We start from the raw sequence: 15,050 nt of genomic DNA on the forward strand, positions 1-15,050 counted from the left end.
TATACATATACGACATATACACACTTATACGACCATATATATATACGCATACATACTTATACGGTCTATACATATACGACATACATACTTATACGCCCTATAGGTACAGACCAGTCGTCTTCTTCGCGTTTTTAGGGTTTTTCTTTGATTTCGGCGCCGTCAACCGCCGTTAACCACCATGATTGGCCGGATTTTGATTGTTTATAACCCAGGTAGCTTTGGGGTGTCCAGATCTAAGCTAATGTGGCCCTTAAGCTCGTTTTTGTTGATTACACACCCGAATAAAGCTAGATCTATATTCAAACGGCTCTTTCGACATCCCGGGGCTGCGGTGTCGGGTTCTAAATTGTTGGGTCAGCTGCGATAAACGATTTCTTACCTTTGGTTGGTCTTGGATCGTTGAATAGAATAGTGTAGAGAGTGTTGGGCTTAATTGTGTGTTTTTAATGGTGTAGGCTATGGTGTAAATGAAAGAGATGGGTGGAAATGTTAGGGGTTTAGGGTATTTATACCCTTGCCCATGGACCTTAGGCCCATCTTTCTTATCTAAATCCATGATCTAATCTCATCTATTTTAGCCTACCATCATTTTATCTTTATTATTATTTATAAAATTTCGGGATGTTACAAGCGTGCTCTTCGATTTTGTTTTTCGGATTCTTTGGATTTCAAAGTTTTAAATCTTGACCTGAAACCAACCGAAATCTCTCACAATTTTCTCTGGTTCGGGTAATTCGGATTTGGGTTTTCCCGGGTTGGTTAATATGGTTTCTAGTATCTTAGAAAACAAAAACAAAAACAAAAACAAAAACAAAAACAAAATAAAAACTACAATGCTTCAAACGTAAATAACCAAATAATAAACTAACATAACCGATAAAACAATTCAGAAAAAGAGTAAATTTTAACAAAGTCAGCCATAACTAAAAAAAAACATAAGCATCTTCAATCTGGCGTGATTTGGGTGTCGATTATAGTTGCTATTACTCATAAATAAAAAAATATATAGAAACAATAAACAGCCAATAAAAAATATGTGGTATTGGGGTAGTCGATCTGACTAGATTCTGATAACCTTAACGGCTACGGCTTAGTCTGTTATACCTAAAAATATATTTGATTATAAAACTAAAAGTTTATTCGGGAGTCAATCAATAATAGGTGGAATGAGAGCAGTCAATCTGGTCGGATTCCGATAACATAGGCGGCTATGACTTAGCTATACCTAAAAGAATATTTACTTTTAAAACAGAAAGTGTATTCAGGTTTTTAGGGCTAACCCGAAACCCGTAAATTAGACCCAAGAAGCAACCCATATTACTTTGGTTCGGGTTTAGGTTAGTCTTTTCTTCGGTTCGGGTTTCTCGTTTCGCGTTAGTTCGGTTCGCTTTCTCTCAAGTCGGGTTTTGGGTTCGGGTAAAAGTGACAGTTCTGGATAAAACTAATAACGACCTAACACCCAAACTAACAAACACAATATTATAGCACGTTTAACAAGGGAGAGTACATTTAGCCTATCCCGAAAAAATAGAAAATATGAGAAACGATGATACTCTATAGCAGCGCTGGTGCAAACTTTAGTTACAAAATTCTACTACTGACACAGCTTAAATGACATGTTCACGGTTAAGTTAGTAGCAGTTATATAAGCTAGCTACATCCGGTCAAAGGGTCAGAACGTAACTCGATCAGTTGTGATGCGAAACATCAACATTCAAGGCCAACATCTTGTTGTGGTGTGTGTATACACTCTCATGTTCAACCACAACTTCAAGATGCTGCTGCATTTTAGGAGCCACTTGTTCAGGGGAATGTGAACCAGAACCAGAAACAGGTACAGGTTTACTTGAGATAGGAGCTCGGTTATTGTCAATCCCGAGCTCGAAAAGCTCAAATTCTTCGATGGAACGTAAAACGGGATGTAAGTATGCTTCACATAAATATGATTTCATTTCCATATCATCTTCAGAAACTTCATCTTGTTTGTCCTTCTCCACAGCTTCCTGAAACCAAAAGTCAAACGATACCGCTTCTTTAGTTGTTGATTATTTATCCATTTATTTATAAATAGGTCGGTGGGTTATGTTTTAACTTTTAATCGAAATGGGTAAATTCAAAAACTTTGAAATCATGGTTACCTCGAGAGGGTATTTTCGGAAAGCAGGTTCAAACCGGCTTTTGCAGAACTTGTGAAATGTGAGGGTCAAAATCGGTAACACAACAAGCAAAGGAGTAGAACTATAGCCTTTTTAGTGCTAAGGAGTCCCAACAAAAGAAGCTGAGCTATCAACAAGCTTGCTAGTATCCTATGATGAACATGTGGCCAGAATGCAGCGGCACTCTCATACCGTTGATTGTACACATTAATCACCTGTTCATTCGAACATTAAAAACATATTATAATATAACTAGTTTCTCTACCCAGGCGCGTTTCGCCAGGGCAGCTGGCAAAACCCCAGCGTTGAAACCCGAGCGTTACTACGATGAGTTAACACGAATTCGGTCAATACCAGTTGTGTTCGTTACGAGATAGACACTACTGGTAAAATTTGAGCGTTAAAACCCAAAAAATTAATTCGCCAAATTAACATATAAAAACATTAACATATAGGAAAACAAAAGATTAATTATGATGTTTATTTGGTTGGCAAATATTGTTGGTGGTAAAACCCAAGCGGTGTCGGTCTCAATCATTAAGGAGGTAACTTGCCACGAATTTGGTTGGTTTTGATTACGTACCTTACGATACCGGAACTAAAAAATGAAAAAAATATTAAAAATAGAGGTGAACCAACAACCAAATTTTATTTATTTATTATTATTATTTTTTTTTTGGGGAGGGGGGGGGGGGTCGGTTGGTAAACTTGCGCATTGGTAAACCCGAGCGTTGTCAGTCATGGGCTAAATAAGATCGCGAGTCTGCGCGAACTCGATCTGTTTCTTTCAGGTTCGCTATGGTAGCGGAACTGAAACAAAAAAAAAATTGACGTTTGGTCGGTTTCCATTACGCTTATTATGGTTATTGAACTAAAAAATAAAAAATAAATAAAAAAGCAAAACTCACCGACCAATACGGTGCCGCCAAATGGCCCAATAAGCCATTTGCGGCACCAAAGTTTGTATTTATATATATTAGTAATCGTAATCACACTTCCAAAACAGCAATGAACAAAGATTTTGATTTACCTGGTGACGGTAAACAAAGTATGCAAATGCAAAGAAGACGAGGATAAAAGGTAGAAGGATTGGGGTGACTACAGCATAAACCGCCCCCATAAGAAAGTATAGTTGAAGAGACGGAATAGCTTCGGGGAAATCTATGCCTTTGGGTTTCATGCTTTTAGCCTATCTCTTTCAGTTTTCACAATTACCATGTTTTTGAGATGAAACAGTATTAAAGGCTTTAACCGAAGAATCTCCCCGCAATGCCTGCCCATCCATCAATCATTATGTATGTTATAAAGAAAGTAGCCTTCATTGGAATTGATACCCCGATTGTCCTTGGTATCCTATAAAGAGATATATTATTTCATTCAAAAAATGTATAATAAGAATTATAATACTAACTGAAACATTACATACTCTGTGGGAGATTGGTGAAGGAAAGAATGAAGCTGTTGAATTGCAGTTCCAGTAACAATACTCCCCAAGAAAACATTTACCAGCATGAAAAAGTAGTATTTCGCAGCCGTACTCCTTTCCGGTACAGAAAACGCAATGTGCCCTTCGATTTTTGACATGGTCATAAGTATACCAGGAAGAAGCCATAGAAATATCTTTAGAGCTAGACCCGGAAGAAAACCTTGAAGAAAGGACTTGATAAAGCTCCTGCACACATGCAAGTTTTCCAAGTCATTACAACAACAATAAGTAGCACAAACGATCCATGTGGTTTGACCATTTTGCAAGCTTCATCCCTAAATTTAAAAGTCGCAAACTTAGTCCAAACATTTGAAAGAGGGGTGCACCAGGTCCGTCCCTAAGAATAGCTATAAAAATTTTGGGCCTTTAGTAAATAGAGTTTTTATTGGCTTTTAAATAATTAAATTTTAAAATGGGCTTATTGGTTGTGATTTGGGTTGTGCAAATTTTATTTTATTATTTTTTATATAAAAATGGCCTTAAATGAATTACGTAATTGAGTTTAAACATTAAAAATACATATTTTTTTCAAAAAAAAAAAGAAATATATGAATTTTTTTTAAAAATCAGGCCTAGCGGGATGATCAGACCAAGGACGGTCGCCCCCCCCCCCCCCCCCTCCCCATAAAAAAAAAAAACCATTCTTCCCCTCATAGAACGTCTTGGAGTGCACATTTAGTCCCAACTATTAATCGCAGCTAGTTTTTAACGGAAAAAATGGTGTCATGTGCCATTCATGTAAGGGTAATATTGTGTTTTCAAATTTGGAACCCTAAGAGCATTCTCATCCAATTCCCCAAAATTATGTGAGGGGAGTTTGCAAATTATAAGATGGAGTTTTGAGTGGTTGTGAGTGTAAATTATAGGGCGGAGAGAAAATATAGTAATTTTTTGTAAATTTGGGGAAACAAAGTTTGCCCCTATTTATTTTTTAATAGATTTTGAATTGGTTGTGAGTAGAGTAGAGAGAAAACTGTAATGATAAATGTAAAAAAGAATATTATTTAATTAAACAGAAAAGAGAAATGCAGTGTTTTTTAGTCTAATTATAGAGATGGGGATATGTTGAGAATGCTCTAAAGTCAAATTTTATAACCTGGGTACCAAACTTGCAATTTGGTCAAACCACAGGGACCATTTGTGAAATATTGTCAGATAAAAATAATATTATAGTAATAAAAATATTATAATAATAATAATATTATAATAATAATAGTAATAATAATAATAATAATAATAATACTTGCAAAGAGATTAAGGGGGTGTTTGGGATTCCTTATTTTAGCTCCTTATAGCTTATTACTTATGGGTTATAAGTTATAAGGTGTTTGGAAAAGTTAGATTTTGTGAGTGTATAAGATATAAGTTACAACTTTGTAACTTATAACTTATGCTTTAAGAGAGGTAAAATAAGGAATCCCTAACACCCCCTAAAACTAGACTTACCATTCAATGACGGGCCGGAGAAAAGGAACGACTTTTTCAAGGCCTTCAAGATTAGCGAGTGACTGAACAAATGCAATGGGTATGATGTAGAAGAAGACTAAAGCAAAGAGTGCTAATGACATAACTAATTTACGGATACTCAAAGAAACAAAGGGTATAGCAAGGTTTTTCCAGTAAACATCACGAGGTTCAGGGGCCCACTCCGTCAACCATAGAATAGGGTTTTTGCTTTGCTGTGTTTGAGCGCACACGGCTGCACCACACCTCGAGTTGAACGATACGAATGCAGCAGGCATTATGCGTTTTGGGTCTTTCAGAATCTTCTCATGCTCCTTTGTTAACTACTATTCCAACAAGACATTACAAATAAGATGATAAGCAAACGAATAACAAAAGACTCAAATAGTAAATTTAAAACTAGCATAATTCACCTTTTCATCGAGCTCTTTAATCTTTTGTTGATAGTATTCTATGGAATCTACTTTCTCGCCCCAAAGTCCAAGCAAGCCCGTCTGAAAGTTTATATATTTTGGAAATTTCAATATTTTATAGTACATTAAGATGCTATATCATTTGAACTAAAATTTGTTCAAGTTTTCAGTGCATAGGAGCTACCTTTTTTGTTGGACGTTTGTTCGGTTGTCTTTCAAACTTATGCTGGTTGTAGACTAATTTATTTTGCAATTTCTGTCTTTTCCTTACCGCTCTTGCATATTTGTTTGCATTGTAGACGGTCTGGATCAAGATGATCTGCCATCAAGACTATATATATACACACACACGCATACAAGGAGGGAGAAAATATTACCTGATGACAAAGATAATGAGTTGAGTGATTCTTTTTAAAAAAACAGGACACGGTATCCGACACAGACTGGTCAGGGACACGAGGAACATTTCTAACCAGGACCTACAAAAAGGGTTGCATAATGAACAATGTTATTATTTGATACACAGAATAATGTATTTTAGTTTGCAAAATTCATGTCCTAAATATTTTCTATATAACTCACTCAGTCGTGACTGCTCCTTTAGAGCTCAAATGAATCATGTCAATTTTGAAAGTCGAAAGAAACACATATGACTATTAAAATGACTTGGCAAGCATACACATACCGTAAGCTGTTCGGACCGCCTACTTTTTGAAGCCAAAAAGTTCAATCTCATTGATGCTACCACATCATACTCCTTGTATAGCATATAGCATGCCCAAAATGTGAACAAATACATCATAAAAATGTGTGCAAAAAACCTGAAAATTAAAAGATAAAAAGTTTTAAATCTAGTGAAATATATATGTTAGGAAATCATCCACAGAAGTATACATGAAAAAGGCTAGCAGAGGTCAAATGTTTAAAATCTTGAAAATAACCTATGTCTCACAAGTCAAAATTATTAACTTCATATTACTGTTTACAAAACAAAAGAGTTGCATTGAAGTACTCAACTATTCATAAGAAGAACTAATTTCATAGGAATGATGAAGTTTAGGTTAAGCTTACTTTGGAGACTTCGGTTGAACGTTTGATATTGAAAGCTTATCGATGTCACTGATGACCAAATCTTTGCTCAAGAAAAACAACATTCCACCCGATACATTAACTGGAATGAGAACCAAGAATGCCACAATTGCAGTTGGCCCAAAAATTCTTAACCTGCAATTTGAATAGACATAGATAGTCCAACATAAATTGACAAATAATTTTATTTCACAAAACTTAATTTATTTACAGCTGTAACAACATAATTTACTTAATCAAACATAAAAATGATGATTATTTGTTACATTCACGGAAAGGCAAGACCTAACCCTACCCGTTTTGACCCGACATTTTGCCACCTATACACTTGGATATGTAGAATCAACATCAACATGCTAAAACAATTTCATATATGTAGAATCAAGTCTCATGGTTAAGGAAACACTCCTTACTAGATAACATTTTCAGAATCAACAAACAAACATGTGACTTATAATGGTCAAAGTTTTGACTTATTCATCCAACTAAACACAAAGTCATGTAAATAATAATAATGATAACCACCCAAGTTTAGAAAATAAATAAATGGCAGAAAAGATCGCAACAAACTTGATAACAGATTCAAAACGAACAATTAAAATTTAACACAACACCATATGAATAAAGAAAAATGGCAATAAAGATCCCAAATTTTTAAAACAAAGTGGAAATTTTACCCACCCAAGAATGTAAATCCTCAAGAAGGCAGCAGAATCAAGTCCAGCATGTTCGATAATCTCAGGCTCCTTCATTTGCAAGGTTTGAGGCATCCAGTTGCCTACCATTTGGAGAAGTAAACCCTGTCGTTGATGGGTTGGATTCTAAGCAGTGCGAAAGCCAGCAAGAAAGCAAAGGCGGTGATTATGTTTATGAGTGCAGACACACAAATATCACCCAGGGTAGCCATGGATTACTATTGGATTCTTTGTTGTAAGAAGAAAACAAGAATAGAATATTATTGTCAAGAGCTCTAAAACTAAAAGGTGGTTTGCTTGTGTTTGGATAATAGATAAGCAATGTTTTCTAGTCGGTGTTTGGAATATTTATTTATGACGAGCTATACAAAGTGTGACAGGATCGTAGGTGTCATTGTTGACAATAATGACATGACATGATTTGTTTTGTTTTGTTTGTTGTCATTTAGGTTGTCTAAAGCGGGGATGATTGGTTGGTGGTAAGTCAGCTGACGGTGGGTGTTAACAGTGATGTTCAAGTGGCGATTGGTGGTGGTTGTTGGCAACGGTGGTGCAGTCAGCTTGTGTTTTCTGGCAAAAAAATGTTTTTTCGACGACTAACAGCGTTATATTTTGGTTAGTCAGGTTCGTTGGTGAAAAACATATTAAAAGATGAGACCATCGGCTAATATTCGTGAGTTAGGACCGTTAATAGGCAATAGTTGATAGTTTTAATTATTTAAATTCAATAAACCTAAAATCTATTATTAGTATTATGTATAATATTTTTTGGTCCTTAACTTTTATTATAATTTTATACATAACTTTTCTCAAAATTTATAAAAAATTGTTGGTAGCTTAAAACTCACAAGTAACAAGTTGTGATCCAAGTTTACATTTAGTTACTACTAAGTGGTAGTCTGTATAATAGTTAGTCATTGTAATTTGTAATTAAGCTTTTCAAAATATTTATTAACTAATAAAAAGAGTTATCCAATATCATTTTGTTAATTGGTTTGTTTTTCTTTTTATCGATTCACAACTTGACCAATCTCTTTATTTTTGTTGTATGTATATGAAGAAACATTAAAATAATCCCGGGGGGGGGGGGGGGTGTTACCTTCATATCTCGATCGAGGATAGATTATGACCGGATCGTTATAAGTCGTGACAGCTTCTGTAACACTAGGCAAAAATTATTGTTAATGTAATCATGATTATCAATATAATATCATTTTATTCATTAAATCTTCCTTTATTAAGATTTTATATATTGCAAAGTCAACAAAAAGTCCAAAGCTTGACACGTAACAAGCATGACGTGTAATAACCTCGGGTAGTGGGCTAGAAAGTAAATAAATCATTAGTATGAATAAATGGCCCCAAAAATTTAAAATATATGTTAAAAATTGGAGACAATGTATAAACATAATTTAGAAAGGCTCGAATAGTAAAAACTGAAAAACAAGTAAGCAAAAGCCAGTACAGGACCCGGAAAGGACCCGACACAAACTATTTTCATAAAAATAGTTTTTATAGTCCATAGTGTCAGGAATTTGATTTCGTTCAAAGTCTATCAAAATTTATTAAAAACGGGATCCAATTGAATATCTAAAACTCGCAATACGTTAAACGATTAACCAAGATTAAATTGTAATTAGCCAACTCTTCACCTCCTACCCCCTGGCCGGCGCACCCTCCACATCACCACCTCACCTCCTTTCTCCTCCAATCCCTACTTACCAACTCAATCCTCCAATCATTTCCCCTTCTAGAATGTCGTTGAGTTGCAAGTATCTTAGTTAATCCACCACTACACTCTTCATACTTACTCACCACTCTACTCCTCCCTCTTTCTCTCTATAAACTCACGGCACACACACTCAAATTCAAATCCTCTAAATCATAAACACACACTTACAATCATATCTTGATCAGGAACTACAACAACTAGGAGGAAGATTAGGAAGAGGATCATCACATTCACACCCACTACACTCTCATTTTCATCTTTAGATCTTCAAGAACACAAGTAAGTATTGATATGAGTTGAGATCTAGGTTTAAATATATTAGAATTGATGTTCTTGAGTTGAGGTTGAGTTTGAAAGTTTGAATCTTGGATATTGGTGTGTGTGTATGAGCCGTATGTATGTATGTGTGTGTAGGAGGAGGGATTAGACCCACTTATACATGCATACATTCATCTTAAAGTTAATACATTGATTGCTAAGATTGATTAGAAGTATTGTTGGAATACTTGATAGTTTTGTATAATCATAGATAAAATTGTTGTTATGGTTTGATGTTAGGGTGAACTTTGATTAGTTGTTGATCAATAGATTTGATGATATGGACTTGAATCATTGAATAGTTGATGTTAAAGATGAATATGACAAGAATTTGTTCATAATTGAAAATTTGAGGATTTTTGGTTTCTTGGATTCTTGGATTAATTTATGATTTTGGATGGGTTAATGAATCATAAAAGTAATATGGATTAATATTATTGAATATTGAATAAGGTATATGCTAGTAAATTCATAAAACCATTAGTTAATACTTGATGATTGTTGAAATTATTAATTTGCCAATTAAGGAAACCTTGTTGAATGAAAAGTTGAATTCTTGATTTTGATATGAATATTTGGCATAAATGTTTGTGATACATAATGAATTTCATACTTGAATTAAGATATGATGCATGGTTGAAGTATAGATTGGTTTAGCATATTGATCAAATTATCACTTACTTACTAGAAATGGAACCTTTGTTGCTTAGTTAATTGAAAGATCAAAACTTGAATAGAACATTAGGGTGCATGAAATTATATCAAACTAGTTGAATGAGATAAACTTAGATTCATACTTAACCATAATTGAAAGATTGAATTAAATAGAACTATCAAGAATTAAAAGTTACTTTAATAAGAAACTTTGTTAATTAAACACTTAGGAAATTCATAAGGATACATGAGCTAATGATTTGAATGACTTGTTTGAATGATTTGATGATGATATGAATGACTAATGATTTGATGATTAGATAATAATAATAGGAATAAACACAAAAGTTGTAGTATCTGATTCTTGAAAAATGACTTACATGATTACACACATGTAAGAACCTTTCAAATGGAATAAAAGAATATAGATGTAAAGTGTTACTTTGGCTTATTGTGGAAATCATAATAGAATGTTGAAATCTGGATTTTTGGGTCATATTATAATGTTTATTCATATAATAAATGATAAGCTTGATTAGTGACATTATTAATAAGCTTAGGATATGAATTAGACTTGAAAATTGATTTAAAGGTGTTGTGTGAAACTATGTAAAAAAATCTGGAAATTTAGGATGAATTATGTGTTATAATGTGTATATTTAGTCCATAGGATTATTGGTGTGAACTTACTTGACTTGTTTTACTTATAAGTAACTTTAACGGTCGAAAAATCGGTTTTTGAACGTGGACCGACACGTCAATTAGGGACTGTTTTAGAACAACCCCTAAAGTTGTAAAATACTCATATATAACATAAGTAATCTATGAGAAAAGGACAAGATAAAAAAAACTTGGTCCTAAACGGTTCGTGTCGCGAAACCAGAACAAAAACGTTAAAAAGTTGCTATTTAAGAAAATATTAACAAAAATGAAAATAACGTATCTTTGTAAAGTAACTAATAAAACTTGACTAATATATATGTAACAAGAATTTTTCAAGATTTAAAAGTTATATTATGTACGAAAAGTCGAACGGTTCGTTTTTAAACGCGAAACCGACAAAACCGACAAGATTCATTAAAAATAATAAATTAATATTTCTTAAAACTTTCCAGCAACTGAAACTTTAATATTTTATTATAATTATATATTTTAATTGTGTATTAATTTATTTAGTTATTTAAACAATAGTTAACGAAAACCGAACTATATGTATTCGTTAAACTTAATATGAACTTACTTGCTTATGTGCTTGTGTGGATATTAGACTTGGATTAACAACTAAAGATTTTTATAAACTAAAACTCAAACCAAGTTTTATTAACAAAACGTGTAATAATATAGGACATGCGATTTTTGGAACGAAAAGCTTCAACTGTGAGTTTCTCTATCGACCTCTCGTTTTCAAAATGTTTTTATTATGTTTTGGGGGAAAAGCATATCCTTTATCAACTTTTATTGAAATTTTTATAAAACATTTTATTTTACAAACCGTGTAAAAAGTGGGATGAGTCAACAACTGGTTAAATAAATGTTAACCGAATTAATAAGGGCACATAAATATTGGTAAATCTATCGGGGTGACGCCCCCCATTTCCAATCGCGTTTGGTTAAAAATGGAAATATTTTGAGTATGGTAGGTATCGAGTTATCAATTTTGATAGTCACGCACTTGTTGTATTCCTTGCTAGTCTACAACAATACGATTTGTTTAAAAGATAAAATGCTTCGTTTTTAATGGCAAATTCGATTATTGAGAATTTTGAAAGATACAATTACCATGTTAAAAGAACGGTAGGAAAATGCCACCACCGTTGCTTATGGTAATAGATGATAAAAGAATGGTTGTTGAACCATTGTATGATGTGAAATTTATATGTATTCGTTTACTTTATTTCTTGATAAATTGATATAATATTTTTATGATGATTTTCATGATAACTTGAATGGAAATTTCGATTGCCTTACTTTCATTATAATTTATATATGTAAATATATATGTAAGTATATGTATATACATATATTATTTTCAATAAAGAGAACTCACCAACTTTCGTGTCAACGTTTATTTTAATACCCTTTTCAGGTAAGTGATGGCTTCGTTGGGACAAGGAAAAGAGAACATGGGTTGTGTGTTTGAATAATGTAGGAAATTGGGATTTTAATAAACCATGCGGTAGCACGTGTATAACTCTGACAATGTAATGGATATTTTATTAAATAAAAGATTTTATTATTAAATATTCTTGTTCTATTATTATTGGCTATCGGCATCTGTCACGACCCGGACGACTTAAGTTAAAGTCTCCCACTGTCTTAATTAAGATTTTCTGAGTGTGACAGCTTCCACCTACAAAACAGAACATCGTGAGCTCGTTACGAGAAGAGGAATGAGGGGGGGGGGGGGGTTCCTCTTGTAACCACCCTCTGACGTGAGAATCGGTATGGTAAGTGGTGGAGTAATTCTTTCGAGAGAATATGTTGTCGATCCCTTTACCTTTAATTCTCCTTGAGTATCTATAGCCGAAGGGAAGGATTGGGCCAGTTGTCCCTCTCAATGGAACCTTTTAATCTTATGGCTGAGCATGACAATAATTCCTGATTGGACGGACAACTGGCGTACGGAGATATCCGATGCGGGTCGGTACAACGCGGCCTTCTTTGATTGGTCTAACATGCAGTCGTGGGCATGGTGGGAATCTCGACCTGCGATTGGCCATTCCCTTCAATGTCACGTGTGATCCCTCCTTTTAGGCATAACGTATCTTTTGCTTAACTCTTTGAGTTAATAAGTGTAAGGTATGTCTTCCACGGAAGTTATATCTTTTATGTGGATGGTCCTCCGCTCCGCAGATTACTGGCTTTGCCTTGTAGTGTTATGCAGATGATTTAGAACCTTACCTCCACAAGTTCCCCCAGTCCATTGTTTCTTTCACATTTGTGCACCGTGGATGGAATTTTGGACTTGTTTGGTTTTGGCTATAGTTTCCGTCCGATGCGTATGGGGTTCATTTATTAAGGTCGTTGTTGACTATTTGTCTGAAGCTAGGTTGTGGTGCTGTCATCGCGCGTATGGCGCTGTCTTCTATGCACTCCACCTGTCTTCCGCACCGTGTGCCTTCTTCCGATTGGTGTTTTCTTTCTATTGCATCCAGCTGTCATCTACCGCATTCCATTTTGTGGGTATAAATAGAGGCCAGATCAAAACTTGATTTTAAGTGATTTTAATAGATTTTGGATGGTTAAACATGCTTAATACTAATCAAAACATGATTATTTATGTTTATATGAGATTAAATCGTGATCAAACTCTCATAAAATTTAAGTTTACCTTAGGGATTGACTGGAACAAGGAAGAACACTGCAGGTTTTTGAGTTGGTTTGACAAAATATTTGCAAAATATATAGTAACTAGTATTTCGACCCCCGCAACAAACCATAACCAAAGCGTAGATCTTGGTGATCGAGAGTCGATCGAATAGTAAATCGTGTTGTTTTGTTGTTATTGAAACACCAATTTGATTTTTGATCTATTACTTCTGGAAATTCTAAAATCGATCAAAATCTGCTAAGAAATGTACGTTGCTTCACTGAATCATATTACATTGTTGTATACAGGGAAAAAAAGGGGGTGCATCGCATATATTCGCAGGGATATGCATATTTTTGAGTCAGTTAAACGTTAACGGGTATAACCCAATTTAGCATCAAACCCAAATCTGAACGACAATACTTTGAAGCCATTTGAAAGGTTAAACGATCTGATATCTGTTCCCACATCTACACTTAAACCTTTGCTAGAAACCAATTGATTAAACCCATGTGAATCACCCAAATTTCTGATGTCTTTAATAAATAAGCATCACCAATACAATGAGCATACAAAAATTAAAATAACAAAATTCTAAGTAGTTGAATAGTTGTATCATCTTTTGTAGCCAGACTTGAAAGTTGAAACTAATGATAATCTTACAGTAACTTAGCATATGCAAAAGAATGGTGATATCCACAACACAAATGGCTGATTTCATATTCATAATAAAAATATAATTTAATATAGTCACGCACTGCCTTGCTTTTGAGAGTATTTTCCTCTTTGTTTCCTTTTCATATATCTTAAACCATTCCATTATGCTACTGTGATAGGCATCATGGTCAAAATTAGAGCCAAGAGCTTGCACGAAGAAAAATATTAGGTTTGATTATAGCTATGCAATTATAATGTTTTATGAATAATTTTTACGAATGAAAATCGTTCCCGAAGACCAGCCATCCCTTGAGGCCTCAAAATGAATTCCATCTTCCTCCATAAAGTCCTGTTGTAGAACATGTTCAGTTTATTGATGTGGTTTAACTTAATGATTGGTGATTCGAAAACCTCATAGATATAAATTTTAACCCTTAAGTGAGTAATCTAAGTGCATTCTGTATGAGAAAGAAAGAAAACAAATACACCAAAAATATCGAGGATTCACAATTTTTAATGTCAAAATAAGTTATAGGCATTTAATTGAACACCTTATGAGCATAACTAAAAGAATGCACCGAGGGAAATCTAATTCAAAACAACAAACAACGAAATTGAATTCGTAACTTTTCATTAGACACTTTCCTAAACTGATCCTTACAATGATCAAAAATAAATTTATACAAACACAAAGTAAGATCAAAAAGTAATTCTTAACAACATGAATGATAGATGATTACCTTAAATTCTGGCCACTTTCACACATCGAAGATTGCTGTCTTCGCACGCTTAAATGGGGAAAAAATTTACACCGGCTCTGCGATCCGATCTCTACCTTTAATGATCGGATGGATTTCATTAAATCGGTTTCGTATGTCGTTCGCTTCGTCTCTCTCTCTTTCAATTTATTTATGAACGGTGACCCTGAGATGAGATGATGAAAATCGATTAAGGGTTTGGTGGTGGTGCTGAATTCGTGGCAACTTTAACTAAGACGAAACAAAATCAAAACCTGAAGATGTTGCAAATGGAAAATGTAAAGAAGAAAAGTTGGAGCTGTGGTTGTAATTTTACGG

General features: G+C 34.1%; 1 pseudogene across 1 annotated transcript; it reads right to left on the reverse strand.

Annotated features, from left to right (window-relative positions):
* Nucleotides 1-1,492: 1,492 nt before the first annotated feature.
* LOC143582988 (hyperosmolality-gated Ca2+ permeable channel 1.8-like) lies at nt 1,493-7,520 on the reverse strand (annotated as a pseudogene). Its single transcript, XR_013144074.1, has 11 exons — nt 7,290-7,520; nt 6,591-6,743; nt 6,205-6,340; nt 5,897-5,998; nt 5,704-5,823; nt 5,520-5,600; nt 5,089-5,429; nt 3,583-3,828; nt 3,187-3,509; nt 2,139-2,371; nt 1,493-2,003 (listed from the first exon to the last, which is right to left on the reverse strand). The product of XR_013144074.1 is annotated as a hyperosmolality-gated Ca2+ permeable channel 1.8-like (transcript).
* Nucleotides 7,521-15,050: the final 7,530 nt, after the last annotated feature.

Source organism: Bidens hawaiensis, unplaced genomic scaffold, assembly GCF_021521415.1.
Source record: "Bidens hawaiensis isolate Kalapana, Puna unplaced genomic scaffold, B.hawaiensis_p1.1 tig00032097_1, whole genome shotgun sequence".
Classification (NCBI taxonomy): Eukaryota; Viridiplantae; Streptophyta; class Magnoliopsida; order Asterales; family Asteraceae; genus Bidens; species Bidens hawaiensis.